Source organism: Pleurodeles waltl, chromosome 6 (assembly GCF_031143425.1).
Source record: "Pleurodeles waltl isolate 20211129_DDA chromosome 6, aPleWal1.hap1.20221129, whole genome shotgun sequence".
Lineage (NCBI taxonomy): Eukaryota > Metazoa > Chordata > Amphibia > Caudata > Salamandridae > Pleurodeles > Pleurodeles waltl.
Window position 1 is genome coordinate 1,541,087,502 of NC_090445.1, and position 15,050 is coordinate 1,541,102,551.

Below are 15,050 nucleotides of genomic sequence, written 5' to 3' on the forward strand. Positions count from 1 at the left end.
AATTACTGCCCCAAATATGTACAGAAGTGTCACATCAGTACAAATGCAGAGTAAAGGAGTAAAAGGTCCCCCCAGTATATACAAAATTAGGGTAAGAGAAGGAAAGATCCCCCCCAATATATGGGGGATTAGGGTATGCAGTATATGTCACCAGAGTAAGTTGGTCATATTATATATATGTTATTCTTCATCAATAGTATACCAAGTAGATACATTCAGAGGAAATGATACAATTCGTCATCCAAATTCATGCCCATATTCATACAGTTAGTCTCAGTTAGGCCCAGTCAGCACACCTGAAAAGGAGTCCCACGTCACTGGAGCAGCAGAGAGGAGACTGTCCATGCAGAGGTAGAGTGCTGGGGGCTGGGGCTACCTGGAGCCAGAAGATCTCTCAGAGCAACAGCCGGTCGTCAGTCCCTGGGGATTCAGGGGAGTGACTCCTTCACTTCAACAGAGATTCCTTCTTGGTGCAGCTGAAGTCTTGCTGATCCCAGAGTATGCACAGCCATGGAGATGTTGCAGAGCGCTGACACGAGCTGCGGAAACAATGTTGTAAGGAGAGGTAGTCTCAGACGGTGCAGTCTTGTTCGGTTCCTGTGCAGCCCAGCAGCAGATGTCTTTGCAGAGAGTTCCTGGTTGAGTCTTGCATGGCGAATCTGGGGACCCACCCTCAAGGGAGTCCGTTAATAGCCCAAAAATGGGGTCTAGTTACTCTCTGAGGTGACCTCCTATCAGGAGGGGTCACTGACATTAGCTACCTGGCCTATCCAGTCAGATGCTCCCAGAGGCCTCTGCCTATCTTGGTTCCAAGATGGCAAAACCAAGTGGCCACCTGGCGGAGCTCTGGGCACCACCCTAGAGGTGGAGCTGGACAGAGGAGTGGGAACTCCCTTTTTCTTTGTGTGTTGCGCACCAGAGCAGAGACCAGTGGTCCTTGGACTGGTGCACACCAGATTATGCAAGGAGGGCACCAAATGTGCCCTTCAAAGCAGTCCGGTGGCACGGGGAAGCTACTCCTCCCCAGATCAGTAACACCTATTTCCAAATCAGAGGAGGTTGCACTCCTCTCCTACATGAAGTCCTTTGTTCTGCTGTCCCCTGCTAAAGCTGGTCAAGCAGCAGGAGGGCAGAATTGTGTCTGGAGCCTGCAGCAGCGCAAACTGATATTATCAATTTGCTATTCTTTTATCATGTGGTTCCTAAAATATGTGGAGAGATTATGGGCAGCCCTGTGAATGTCCGGCATGTTCAATTATCTATTTGGGGCACTGGCCCTAACTGATCAAACTGTGTCCGCCCAATTGGGGGCACTTACCTGAATAGATGGGAACAGCATATCACTAATGGGCATACCCCAAATGTATGTTGTAACTGCAGCACAGAATGCCGGCATCCACATATGGTCATATAAATGCAAGATGAGCAGGTACATCTATCCTCTGACAATTCTATCCCGGGGGAATTCAGAGTCTATCCACATGTGGGATTAATACCCTACAATTAGGTTGCTGCGGGGGTGCTACTCTTATTACCATTATGCCAGAGACATAATGTAACACACAATGTAAGACATCTGGACAAATGTATATAAGTGCAGATGTTGCAGTCCTCGCTGAGCATATAAAATTGCATGCTTATTGTAGCATATGGTGCCACAAATCCCACACAAACACTAGGTTTGAGTTATTGAACTTTCTTATTTCTAACCACTGTATTTTTTTAACATTGTTATGCACCCACCGCAACTAAGTTATTATGAATTAGATGAGACTGTATAATTATCATGCTGACACAGTGAATTAAGAATTGTTTTTTATTAGAAGTTGGATGACGAGGTTTATGAACAGACAGTAACCTTTATACATAAATGCGTCAGAAAACACACTGCTCTGGAAAAACTAGACCGCAGTACAGCACTGAAATAGTTAGTTTGCTGCTCCACGATTTTTTTTCTTGACACAGCATCTCTCTCGTGCATACGTCATACCCTTCGTTAGTTTGATGCTCTACATTTTAACACAGTGTCTCTCTCGTGCATACGTCCCAACCTTTACTGATGAGGTGAAGCTCTTGTGCTATATCTGTCTCGGACCTTCCGTACTGCTGTCGTGTTTTCTGTATCACGCCTTCCGTAGAGCTGCAGAAAGCAGAGCTAAAGCGGTATCAAGGCAACAGCATTCATAAATATTGACAATGAAGCAATAGGTACTAAAGAAAATAATACCTTACGTGTCCACTCTTTTTTCTTCTTCCTGAATAGCATAGACCAAAGTTCACTGTAGACTGGTCAGTGGATCCATGCTCCAACATATGTAAAATATATTACCCCACTCCTGGTCCTATATAATGTAGTGGGACCATAGTCAAGCTGCTGAGGTGAATTTCACTCCAGGAAAGAAGATTCCCTCACACAATGGAAAGGGTTAAAGTTGAGTCTTTAATATCCATAGATCCACAACAGCATCAGCCACTGTCCAGGTCCGGAGTCAGTCTGCAAATGTCACACTCTAGAACCTGCATAGCAGCTGATGTAATTAGGTTCTAAAAGCAAGTACAGAAATGAATGACAGACTAATTTATGTAGTAAACCAAACACTGATAACTATATTACAAAATTAGGAAAAGGATATGATATGATATATAACAATATAATTGACATCATATGTTACAGTAACCAAACATAAGTGCCCACGAAAAGCAGGCAGGGGCCCCTGGCAAATGCTGCAGTCCAAATAAGCTGTCCAGAAAGAATGCTTAGAGGACACCAGCAGAAAACAGGGCAGCAGAACCATAATGCATCCATTAAAAGTATACAAGAAATGTTAAAGAACTATACCTATTGAATACGCTATACTCTAAGACATAGGCCCTAATTCTAACCTTGGCGAACGGCGGAGGCCGTCCGCCAAGGTACCGCCGTCAGAACACCGCACTGCGGTCGAAAGACCGCTGCGGTGATTCTGACATTTGCCCTGGGCTGGCGGGCGGCCGCCAAAAGGCCGCCCGCCAGCCCAGGGCAAATCAACCTTCCCACTAGGATGCCGGCTCAGAATTGAGCCGGCGGAGTGGGAAGGTGCGACGGGTGCAGTTGCACCCGTCGCGTATTTCAGTGTCTGCTAGACACTGAAATACTTTGTGGGGCCCTCTTACGGGGGCCCCTGCCGTGCCCATGCCATTGGCATGGGCACGGCAGGGGCCCCCAGGGGCCCCGCGGCACCCCCTACCGCCATCCTGTTCCTGGCGGGCGAACCGCCAGGAACAGGATGGCGGTAGGGGGTGTCAGAATCCCCCATGGCGGCGCAGCAAGCTGCGCCGCCATGGGGGATTCTAAGGGCAGCGGTAAACCGGCGGGAGACCGCCGGTTTACCCTTTCTGGCCGCGGCTGACCCGCCGCGGTCAGAATGCCCTGTGGGGCACCGCCGGCCTATCGGCGGTGCAGAATGACCCCCATAGTATGTATATATGAGGAAACAGAACTACAATACAACAAACTCCCTACAATAGGACATGCCGCAACCCAAAGAAACTACTGTATAGGCTACTTCAGATACCCCCATGCCTGAGGTGCAATCACACTGAAGCACAACCTTGACACATCTTGGGCCTGCCTGACGAATGCCTATTACTGGGAAACAGTAGTTGATGTCCTAACCAAGGTCACAAACACAGAGAGAACCTCTGTCGACCTGGAGTGTGCTTAGTAGGCCTGATGCAAAGGCCCACAGAAAAGAAAATGGAAAGTAAGTTAATTGATCTCATATTGGTATTAGTGAAAAGAAACAGTGATGAAGTGTAAATGCAGTGTAAAACTTAATACAGAGAAACTGAGAAAAAATGCAATTTACTGGGCTGAGACATAAGGAATGTCTCTAAACAGAGAGAAACAGGGGTATCGTGATGGCAGAGGTGGGACAGGCCTTAGATGAACTGACAAACCAAAACCTGTGCTTATGGAAAGGAGCAGGTGTAAGCGATCATGTTCGTCTGGGAAAAGAAGTGAGGGGAGCAGGAAGGAACTCACAGTGTATCAATGTGGTTCTTGTTAGTTGTATAGGAACTCTTTGGTGCCACCAGGCAGCAAAGTGTAAGTTTAGTCTACTCCCCCCATGTGTCAGGCAGTTCAGGGCAGCCTGTTGTTACTGCGTTGATAATTCTATGGCAAACGGCTCTTCAGCTGAACATAATAGAAGCCTGTAGATATGGTAAAAAGCACCACAATATGGGAAATCAAGAACCTACAGGCACACATCACCCAGTCGAATTGCTCAATTTGCTCAGCAATCATTCCAATATTGATAATGGGGATATTTTTAAAGCATTCCGTGTTCCTACAATAGCTGATGTCACTCTGTGATTAGCTGTCCAGAAGCTGTCGGACATTAGCAGCTACACAAGTAATCGTTTAAACATATAAAATCAATACAATTAGTAATAGGCAAGAACTCGTATATTTTCAATTACTTGTTCGTAGTATTTCATGCTTCATTTGAGGTACATTGCTATGATTTTAATTAACTTACTAAACAAATGATCTGAACTTATTAGCGTGTGTGGGTGAGCGGAAGTGTGGAAGAACTTCTACGTGAGTGATTTCCTAAAACTGTTTATCTATGATGATAATTCCATTCTGATGTAGATAGTGTAAAGAGTTCCTTTTGGCCTAGACCGATGTGTGCAGCTCTCATGTTTTCTTATCCTTTATTGCTAGAATTTTGGATATGCTAATTTATGCCGAGGGTGTAAACGGCCACTGCAGAAGCCTTTTCTGGCCTGGATCACGGAAGAGTTGACAGGAAAACAATCTGTGCATGGTTCCACGGACGGCTGGTATGCAGAGTTCCGTGGATCTGTAAAGGGATTGGCACGTGTTGGGCTCTGTAAGGCGGTCTTTTGTAGAGGTCAAATTGTAGTATCTACGCTCTGTTTTATTATTTCTTTTTCCATTTCTATCTTGTAGAATGTTACGTTCCTTTATGATGTGTGCATTGGTCTCATGTGGAATCCTGCTTGCCAGGTAAAGGCAGTTGGTTCCTGCACTTCTCCTGGTAAACAGCGATTCTCCGTGGGTCCTGTATTTATGGAAATAAACTCTACAAAAAGTTTCCTTTCTGCCTCCGTCTGTCGTTCATCGGATGTTACATTTTGGTACCAGGAGTTGGGTAAAAATGTCCATATTCTCTTCATCTCTGCCTGCGGTTGTGTTTCAGGACCCACAGCATACCTTATTGGACTGCAGGTTTGTTTCGAAGGAAAGAAAGAAATTTTCTTTTATTACTTGGGTGCTTAAATTATTTACTTTGAAAGGACATATCGAGGGAGAGTTCTTTACCTTCTCCATTCCCTCAACAGACTTTGCCTCTTTCGACTTGTGGTCCAAATTCTTTTCAACAGCCGGTTGCTCTCGGGTGCTCTGCGTGCGCTCTTCTCTCTTGTTGCGTGCAACACTTCCTTAACGTGCAGCCGCTGATGTTGTTACACTGTCTTCTTCCTGTGCGTTGAACTTAAAGCAGGGTCATGATTAAAGGGGCAATACTCGTTGGACTGAATACGCACGCCAGATTTCAGCATTGGGTCCATCGAGCTTCACTCTTAATTGGGTAATTTTCATCAGACCAAATGCGCAGTGATGCGCACACCACTACTAGATGCAGCCGCTGATGCGGCTGCTGCCTCCTTCATCTTGCTGCAAGGATTCCTGTTTGGTTTGTACTGAATACGCGGTGATGCGCACACCACACCTTAATTACTGTTGTTCCAATACGCTGTGATGCGCACACTACCCCTTAATTACTGTTGTTCCTTGTTCTGTATGCGCGTTGACGCGCACACCATATTTTCTGCGTGAGGATCTATATCAAAGAAGAAAATATACTGCTGACTGATCTTTTGAGAGACTGTTGATTCACTCACAAGCCTGGTAGAGTACAATTAACGGTGATGCGCACACCTTACAAGATTGTTAGAGGACAATTTTTGTGACTCCTAGTAGTGTGACTATGCGCACACCATACTGAATTTAAGATACCTTGTTACTGCAACATAATCTGTGCATTTCTGTTTCTTATTTTCTTACTATATTTTTTGTACGTTTTGTGTTTTACAATTTTATTTATCTTGTTTTTGTTACCTACTCATATTATGGCTACTAATGAAAATGTGATTCATCCACTACCTTTTTTGCAAAAATCTGGCAGACCAGAAATCAAATGGAAACAATGGGTACGTATTTTTGAGAACTATTTACTAGCTATTGATGCCCTTCACTAAAGTCCTGCTAGGAAATTGGCTTTGTTGTTTAGTCATCTAGGCATTGAAGGTCAAAAGGTATTCAACAATCTTCCCCTAATTACTAATCCTGGAGGTGATGGTGACTGGGACGTATATTTAGAAGCTAAGGAAAGATTTTAAAAAACAGTATTCCGATGAGATCAGTGTACTCTTAGAAAGACAATTTTTTTTTAACGGAAGCAGTTTCCTGATGAATCTGTTGAGGAATACACAGCTGCTTTATGTATTTTAGCATCATCTTCTGAATTTGAAAATTGTCTAGACACATACATTAGAGATCAATTTGTTTTTAATTGTTTTTCTAAAACAATGCAAGAAAGACTACTCACTTGTAGGAATCCTTCATTGTCTGAAGTCATAGACATTGCTAAAAGTATGGAAAGATCCATTATTTCTACTCAAGTTATGAATACTCATGAAGGTCTATCACCAGTTCCTTATATTTTGGAGAATGATTCAGTATCTGCTATAACTATGAGGACAACAAAAAACAGAAAGAAACAACTAATGTGTTATTGTTGTGGTTCCAAGAGTCATTTAGGCAACAATCCTGCATGTCCAGCTACTGGTAAGAAGTGCACTAAGTGTAGTAAAATAGGACATTTTCAAGCTGTCTGTAGGTCTCCATCTGCTGGGTCAATTGTCAGAATACACAATGTTAATATTCCTAGTGATACTATTAGTGATATGCAGGAGTGTACCAAAAAATTAATGATTGTGCTTCTTACCATTCAAAATGTTCAAAAAGATGTCATGATTAAGGGTCCCTTGTGTCAAGCCCTCATTAATGGTAAATCCATTACTGTGATGGCAGATTCTGGAGCGCCTAGCACAGGTTTAGCAGATAGGACATTCTTCTCATTGTGGCACAACTCTGTCAAATTGCAGCAACCAGACATTAACCCCAAAGCATTTGGGGACAAGGAAATGAATCTATTAGATTACTTTCATGCACATCTTAGCGTCCTTGGTAGAGACACCTGGACTAAAGTGTATGTTGCTGTAGATGGCAGAGATTTAGTAGGTTGGATGGATTTAGCCAAGTTGGGCTTACAACTAAGACCTGGTGAAGACAATCCCATTGTTTTGGGTGGTATGCCCATTTTATCTTTGGATGTTGGGGATGATGTTTTACCCACATTAATCTCTAAATTTCCCAATATTTTCAAAAATGAGATTGGCTCAATGAAAGGATTTGAACATGTCATCAGATTAAAAAAAAGTGCCATTCCTGTCAAACACAAGGTGAGACCAGTACCTATTAGTGTACGAAATGATTTTAAAAAAACTCCTGAGTATTCTTACTCAGGAAGGTATTATTTCTCCCACAGACTCATCAGAATGGGTTTCACCTATTGTTCTAGCTAAAAAAAAAAAAGTCAGGAGAGTTACATCTCTTTGTGGACTTGAGATCCTTAAACAACTATATTGTCATTGATTGCCATCCTTTACCACGCATTCAAGAGATGTTAGCCAATATTGGAAGTGCAAAATATTTTTCTGCAATCGATTTGCACTCGGCTTATCATCAAATAGCATTGAGCTTGGAATCCCAAGAACTCACCACCTTTGTAACACCTTTTGGAGCTTACAAATATCTGTCATGACCATACAAACTTGCCAAGTCAAATCAAAGAAGTGCATGAGAAAAGCAAAGAGATATCCTCAGTGGAGACACCAAAGCCCAAACTGGAAGAAGGTTTGCAGAGTAATCTTGCGCTTATTTCAAAGGAAGAATCAAGAAGGGAAGATCCAAGATGGCCGCTGTGAGTCCTGAAGGTTAGTTACAGTTCTAGTCTTGCAATCGGTTGGTTGCTAGGTTACGAGCTCTCCAGCTGGAAGCCTTGCACTTCAACTGAGGTCTGACAGGAATCAGCTGTGTGGAGAGAGAGCACGCTTCAGAACAGAAACTCCTGTGAGGTAAAATTACATTTGAAGATTATATTACAGAAAACGGATAAATATTGTCAAGGTTTATTCGAAGAGTTTGATAGTAGACCGTTCCCGTGGAAGTCGTCAAGGCTACAGAGTTAATGTATGAATTAACCTTATGTTTACAAGGTTCTTGTTTAAGATATTAAAGTCAAAGAAAAAATGAACTTTAAAAGAGCAAGTATCTACAAATGTCAAGGTTATAAACGAAGGCCAAGATTAAAGGAGAAACGAACTGTTAACAAATAAGCATTTACAAATTCAATGGTAATAAACCAAAATAGAGTTTAAAAGAGAAACAAACTTTAATAAACACGCATTTACAAATACAAGTATTGACAGAAGTCACAATAAGACAGGAGAAATTAAATAACATCAGCTGATTTGAAGAACGCATTATCACCAACTATATATATATATATATATATATATATATATATATATATATATATATATAGCAACATAAAACCAATCTCTAACAAAGGTTGAGAAGTTCTTCCAGAATCAGTAATAAGCATTTTTTTAAGAAGAGCTATCATTTATAGAGAGAAGCAAGGCTACAGAGAACTCAGGGTGAGTGAAGAAATAATAGAATTAAAGAGAATTAAGGGGGTTATTCTAACTTTGGAGGAGGTGTTAATCCGTCCCAAAAGTGACGGAAAAGTGACGGATTTACCACCAGCCGTATTACGAGTCCATTATATCCTATGGAACTCGTAATACGGCTGGTGGTATATCCGTCACTTTACCGTCACTTTTGGGACGGATTAACACTCCTCCAAAGTTAGAATAACCCCCTAAGTGTTGAGAGTAGAAAGTGAAAAACTGATGTTGTATGTCCCTAGTAATTGCGACTGTGACTCTTGCAGGTGCTGTATCCAATCTTAGATGTGAAGAGGCAGACTGAGTACTGGCGTTCATCATCTCTGTAGCAGTCTCTCTACCATCCCATTCCCCTTTCCCCCTCCGGGGTACTCAGCACGAAGGATTAATATCCGTTGTGAGTAGCTCGGGTCGGGACTGAGGAGTTATCTTCTGCTTCTGAGGAAATCGAATTGAAGTATCCTGACAGATTGAAGTGCCATCACCCTAATTTTAGGGAAAAAACAGATTTCCTCCTGAGCAGAATAGCAGAAGGAATTGATATAAAAGCATTAGCCACCGTTTTGGAAGGGTTACAGAAACAATTAAATAACACCATAGAAGAAACAGTCCAAATAAAACAGCGAATAAATGAGTTAGGGAACACCGCTAAATCAAATTAATCTGTGTTTTCACAAATCCCTAGCCCTTCACAGTCTGCAGGTATATCCACTCAAGTAATTCATGCAGTTTCCCCTATTATTCCTTTGGCTCAACCCGAGCGCTTCGGTTGGGATCCAAATAAGGCGCAGATTTTTCTGACCCAATGCTCATTGCATTTTTAATGTAGGCAAGTCATTTTTTCCGAAGACCAGTCCAAAGTGGCATTTATATTGTCTTATCTGACAGGAGATGCGGCCGCATGGTCCATGCCAATAATTTCCAGAAATGATCCTGTTTTATATAATTTCCAAAATTTCAAGGAAGAGTTCTTAAGAATATTTGATCGGCGAACTGCAGCTCAAGCCACTGACAATGAACTACTGGAAATCAGGCAAGGTAATAAAGATCTAGTAGCCTATCTGGCTCATTTCAATAAACTCATTGTAGAGACTGCCTGGCCGGAGTCAAAAAGAGCCGCCATATTTTATCGTGGACTGAGAGATGAATTGAAAGATGCCTTAGCACAAGTTCCAAATAGACCCACCGAAATTTCGGAGTTAATTGATCTTGTGTTACAGATTGACCACCGGTTAACTGAACGAAGAGCAGAAAAGAGACGAGAGTATCGACCATTTCCCCTGAGAATTGATCGTGTAAGAAATGATCATACGAGAGCCGGAGAAGGGATAACGATAGAAGAACCAATGCAAATTGGTTCCATCCGAGGTCCTTTATCTAAGGAAGAAAAAGAGAAAAGAAGAGTGAATCAACCATGTTTATATTGCGGTGCATCTGGGCATTTTGTTAAAAACTGTCCCAAGAAACCCAAAGCTCTTCAGTCGGGAAAAGGCCAGCTTCATCAGTAGAGGGAGTTGCCCTGATGAAAGCAGAACCCAAGACAACTCCTTTAGATCAACGAGTGGCGAATACCTTACAAACCGCAGCGCCACATTTGGTACAAACAGTATCAGTTAAGACCCTTGAGAAGGAAATTCAAGGGATCTCAGTTATGATAGACTCTGGAGCTACGGGCAACTTCTGTGATATCAAATACGCTCGTAAAATGGGTATTCGATTTATCAATAAATCTACTTTGGAAGTAGTAAGAGCTGTGGATGGAACCAATCTTTCTTCAGGACCCATTTCCCATGAGACCGAACCAATTCAGATGCAAGGTTTTGGTGGACATCAGGAGCAGATAATCTTTAATTTGATAGATGCTCCACAATTTCAACTCATTTTTGGTCTGCCCTGGCTTACAGAACATAATCCACAAATTGATTGGAGCAAAAGAACGATCAAGATGAATTCCTCTTACTGCAAAGAGAATTGCTTTCATGATGGAGTGGAAGTGTCCACCAAGTCCCAAGCGGCCTGTTTATCATCACACTCTTCAGTGATCTGTGCACTAAAGACAGCAGAAATCCCAAAAGAATATGAGGATTTAGTCGCCGTTTTTGATGAAAAGGAGGCTGAGAAATTGCCACCACATCGACCCTACGACTGCAAAATTGAACTGGAGCCATGTGCGATATTGCCATGTAGCAGAATATACGCATTGACCGAAGCAGAGAATCAACATTTAAAGGAGTATTTGGATCAATATCTTGCTAATGGTTTTATTCGTCCTTCTGAATCTCCAGTGTCATCCCCACTATTTTTCATACCAAAGAAGGATGGGAGTCTTCGAACTTGCATTGATTATCGAGCCCTCAATCAGGTTACCATCAAGAATCGATACCCACTGCCTTTAGTGTCAGTTTTATTAGATCAAGTAAAGAATGCTAGAATCTACACCAAATTGGACCTGCGAGGAGCATATCATTTGATTCGAGTGGCTTCAGGGGATGAATGGAAAACCGCTTTTCGGACTCAATACGGATTATTTGAATATCAAGTGATGCCTTATGGGTTATGCAATGCTCCCGCTGCCTTCCAGCATTTCGTTAATGATATATTACGAGAATTCCTCGACCGGATGGCCGTGGTTTATATAGATGACATTTTAATCTTTTCCGACAATCTACAGGAGCACATTTCCCATGTTCGATCCATCCTCACAAGGTTGCAAGAAAACCATCTCTATGTAAAATTGGAGAAGTGTGCATTTCATGTGGAACGAGTTGAGTTCTTAGGATTAATTTTGTCACCAGAAGGAGTTAGTATGGATCCTGCCAAGATAAAGACAGTGCAACATTGGCCTTCTCCTTGCAATGTCAAAGAGATCCAGAGTTTCTTGGGGTTCGCTAATTTTTATCGAAGATTCATATCCAATTTTTCTCAAACAGTTACACCCATTACTCGATTGTTGAAGAAAGGAGTGAAGTTTGAGTGGACAAAAGAAGCTGAAAATGCTTTTAATTTTTTGCAGAATTCATTCGTCTCAGCTCCAATCTTGCTCCACCCCAATCCAGATGAGCCATATTATGTGGAGGCAGATGCTTCAGATGTTGCCATAGGAGGTATCCTTTCCCAGCGTCATAAAGATACAGGTCAATTACATCCAGTGGCCTATTTTTCACGAAAATTAACACCACCAGAGATAAATTATTCAATTGCGGATAAGGAGCTATTGGCAGTCAAAGAAACTTTTCGTGAGTGGAGGCATTACATTTTGGGAGCTAAGCATAAAGTGACCGTTTACACGGACCACCGAAATTTACAGTTTTTAAAATCAGCTCGAACTCTAACAGCTAGACAACTGCGTTGGTTCCTATATTTTGCAGACTTTGATTTTGTTATCACTTTCAGACCAGGAAAAGTAAATGGGAAGGCAGATGCTCTATCTCGAATTGATACCGGTGCAGTTAAAGAGCCTCCAGAAAAAGAATTGATTATTCCACAAGAGAAGTTCATATCTGCCATATTGTATGAAAATTTAACCAAAGAAATTCAAGAAAACTTAACATTCGAAGGAATGCTGAAGTGGTCCAAAGAAGGCCAAGGAAGAGAAACCAAAAAAGGTTTGCCATACTTTAAAGGTGCACTGTATGTTCCGACTGTGGAGCTGCAAGAAAACATTCTTCAGGCTTATCATGACGATCAATTGGCTGGACACAAAGGAATTCAAAAGACTCAAAATCTAATACAACGAGAATTTTGGTGGCCAAAAATGAAAACTCAGATAAGACAATATGTGTCAACTTGTGACAAATGTCAAAGAGGGAAATCAAATAGAACAGCTTCACAAGGTCTGTTAAGACCTTTGCCCACTGCACCCCATGCCTGGCATACTGTTACTATGGATCTTATAGTAGACCTCCCTAGTAGCCAAGGTTTTAACACTATCCTAGTTTTTGTAGACACTTTCACTAAAATGGCGTATTTAATTCCTTTGAAAGAAATCCCTCGAGCCCCACAGGTTGCACAGTTGTTTACACAACACATAGTACGCGCCCATGGTATCCCAAAAATTCTAGTTTCAGACAGGGGGTCCCAATTTGTTTCTCGCTTTTGGAAGGCCTTTAGTAAAAGATTAGGAATTGATTCTCGTTACTCTACCAGTTACCATCCTGAAACCGATGGGCAAACAGAGAGAGTGAATCAAGAGTTAGAACAGTATTTAAGACTCAATTTATTCGATAAAGAGAAGGAATGGCCCGAGTTGATGTGGGCAGCTGAATTTGCTTACAATAATACTGTTCATTCCACCACTGGGTTCACCCCCTTTTATCTGAACCATGGTAGACATCCTAATGTAATGTTGGGTAAAGAAGATGATTCAGTGCCTGCAGTAGAAGAGATGGTGAGGGATTTGCAGACCCCGTTAGTTAGGGCTAGAAAAAACATCATTCAAGCAAAAGACTCATGTAAGACTCAGGCTGATAGAAAAAGAAGAGAGAGCCCCATTTATTCGAAAGGAGACAAAGTTTGGTTATCCACTCGTCATTTACGTCTCAAAGGAAATCGCAAATTTCAGCCACGATTTATAGGCCCATTCAAAGTTGACAAGATGATCAATCCAGTGGCAGTTAAATTGCAGTTGCCAGTTCATCTAAAGATACATCCTGTTTTCCATGTCTCCTTGTTAAAGAACAGTCCTCCAAATTTACGTCAAAACTCCCCTCCAATTCCTATCCAGATTAGCTCTGCAGAAGAGTATGCGGTCAATCAAATCTTAGATTCCAAAATCCGTAATGGCCAGCTTTATTATCTAATTGATTGGAAAGGTTATGGTCCAGAGGAACGATCCTGGGAGCCGCACGAGTATGTACATGCTTCAAGATTAGTGAGAAACTTTCATAGAACCTACCCAAGCAAACCTAAATTGGAGAACTGTTCCTTGAGGGGGAGTACTGTCATGACCACACAAACTTGCCAAGTCAAATCAAAGAAGTGCATGAGAAAAGCAAAGAGATATCCTCAGTGGAGACAGCAAAGCCCAAACTGGAAGAAGGTTTGCAGAGTAATCTTGCGCTTATTTCAAAGGAAGAATCAAGAAGAGAAGATCCAAGATGGCCGCTGTGAGTCCTGAAGGTTAGTTACAGTTCTAGTCTTGCAATCGGTTGGTTGCTAGGTTACGAGCTCTCCAGCTGGAAGCCTTGCACTTCAACTGAGGTCTGACAGGAATCAGCTGTGTGGAGAGAGAGCGCGCTTCAGAACAGAAACTCCTGTGAGGTAAAATTACATTTGAAGATTATATTACAGAAAACGGATAAATATTGTCAAGGTTTATTCGAAGAGTTTGATAGTAGACCGTTCCCGTGGAAGTTGGCAAGGCTACAGAGTTAATGTATGAATTAACATTATGTTTACAAGGTTCTTGTTTAAGATATTAAAGTCAAAGAAAAAACTAACTTTCCCGCCGGTTTTCCGCTGCCCAAATGAATCCTCCATGGCGGCGCAGCAAGCTGCGCCGCCATGGAGGATTCTGACACCCCATACCGCCATCCTGTTCCTGGCGGTTCTCCCGCCAGGAACAGGATGGCGGTATGGGGTGTCGCGGGGCCCCTGGGGGCCCCTGCAGTGCCCATGCCAATGGCATGGGCACTGCAGGGGCCCCCGTAAGAGGGCCCCAAAAAGAATTTCAGTGTCTGCTTTGCAGACACTGAAATTCGCGACGGGTGCAACTGCACCCGTCGCACCTTCCCACTCCGCCGGCTCAATTCTGAGCCGGCGTCCTCGTGGGAAGGGTGTTTTGCACTGGGCTGGCGGGCGGCCTTTTGGCGGTCGCCCGCCAGCCCAGTGCAAAACCCAAAATACCCTCAGCGGTCTTTTGACCGCGGAGCGGTATTTTGGAGGGGGAACTCTGGCGGGCGGCCTCCGCCGCCCGCCAGGGTGAGAATCACCCCCAAAGTATCTACAAATGTCAAGGTTATAAACGAAGGCCAAGTTTAAAGGAGAAACGAACTGTTAACAAATAAGCATTTACAAATTCAGTGGTAATAAACCAAAATAGAGTTTAATAGAGAAACGAACTTTAATAAACAAGCATTTACAAATACAAGTATTGACAGAAGTCACAATAAGACAGGAGAAATTAAATAACATCAGCTGATTTGAAGAACGCATTATCACCAACTATATATATATATATATATATATATATATATATATATATATATAGCAACATAAAACCAATC